Source organism: Pteropus vampyrus, unplaced genomic scaffold, assembly GCF_000151845.1.
Source record: "Pteropus vampyrus isolate Shadow unplaced genomic scaffold, Pvam_2.0 Scaffold145, whole genome shotgun sequence".
Taxonomy (NCBI): domain Eukaryota; kingdom Metazoa; phylum Chordata; class Mammalia; order Chiroptera; family Pteropodidae; genus Pteropus; species Pteropus vampyrus.
In genome coordinates, this window is record NW_011888926.1 from 913,038 (window position 1) to 914,547 (window position 1,510).

The following is a 1,510-nucleotide window of genomic DNA, read 5'->3' on the forward strand; positions in this document are numbered from 1 at the left end:
TGCGCGGCGACACTGGGCGAGTAGCGCCGCGCTGTCTGGGGGCGCGGACTCGTCCCCGGAGGCTTGGCTTCGCCGCCGCGCTCGCCCCAGGCCCGGGAGGGAGCGGTGAGGAGCGGCCGGCTGGAGGGCCGGCTGCCGGGGCCGGAGATGCTGCGGCTTCAGACGCGCCGATGCGGGGAAGGGTCTTCCCAGGTGGAGGGAACGGCCTGAGCGGGAGCGGGGAAGTCGGAAAGTCGGGCCTCTGCGCTCCTTCCCGGGATCCGGATCCGCAGACGACCCCCGCCTTCCCGCGTGCTTCTCTCCCTCCCGCTTCTCCAGATGGGAAAGGTTGGGGGAGGTGGGAGCTGCGGGGAGGTCCAGTCTGAGTCCACCCCTCTTCACTGCTAGGGGTGGAGTCTCCTCATCTGACCCCTAGGGTGGAAGTACCCACCATCTTAGCAGATTCAGCTGAGCCTCTGGCTCTAAAAGGGTTAAAAGCCATCTCCTCCCCCTGCCCCCACAACCGCCCCTCTCTAAGTAGAACACCTGTACTATCTCCCCCAAATATTGAGTGATTGCTCCATGCAGGCCTTTCGAAGTCACCGAAAGCCATTTATCCCGTCATTCATCAGAGACCCAGGAGCACCTGGCCCGGACCCACTGGCCCTCCTGTTCTCTCCTCCAGCTGCCCAAGGACCCCTTTGTCACCACCTCCCAAAGGAGGGGGGAAGACACCCTGCCCAGGGTGACATAGCAGAGGCTGGCTAGAACTACACCCCTCCAGGCCAGCACCTGCACGCTGCTGCCTTGCCTCAGCAGAGATCCCCAGACCGGGCCCCAATACAAAGGAACAGCCAGGCGGGGTGGAGGTGGGATCTTGTGTTGTTCATTTTCCTCTTATGCCTCCCGTGCATGTCTCTGCTTGTCTGCTAGGACAGCTCAGTATTAGAGGACAAACTCCGAAATGGCAATTCTTAAAAATACGTTTTGTTTCCTCGTACCGGCTGAAGCCCTCTAGCTGCCTAGGTCGGCGAGATCGTTCCCTGCGTGTGTGATGGCCCCGGGCCCCGGGCGCGGCAGGGTTGCTTACCGAAAACCTCAGGAGGTTGTGACCCACCAGGTCACCACGTTGGCCCCAGCCAGCCATTCCCAATCCACCCAGCCATGGGGGTCCCGGGCGCAGATGTCCAGGCACCCCGGTTGGCAGGACCCCGCCTTGCCCCAAGGTCTGAGTTGGGACCAGAGCGGAGTGAGTTGAGGTAACTGCCCCCAGATCTGTGGCCAGACTGGAAGAAAGGGCAGCTTGAGGTGTGGAAACAGCCTTTGCCCTCCCCGGCCTTCCCTGTCCCCAGCTGCTACCCTTCCTGGTTCTCCCTCCCTGAGGGTGGGGTGGTTAGCTACACCTTGGACCTGGCCACCCAAGCTCAGTCCCGCCGTGCTCTCTGGAATGCTCTCCCCCCTAAGAGGGTCCTTCCCATGTGTGGCCACAACTTCGTAGTCTCCCTCCCTCTTCTGTCCTTGCCTGAAGCCC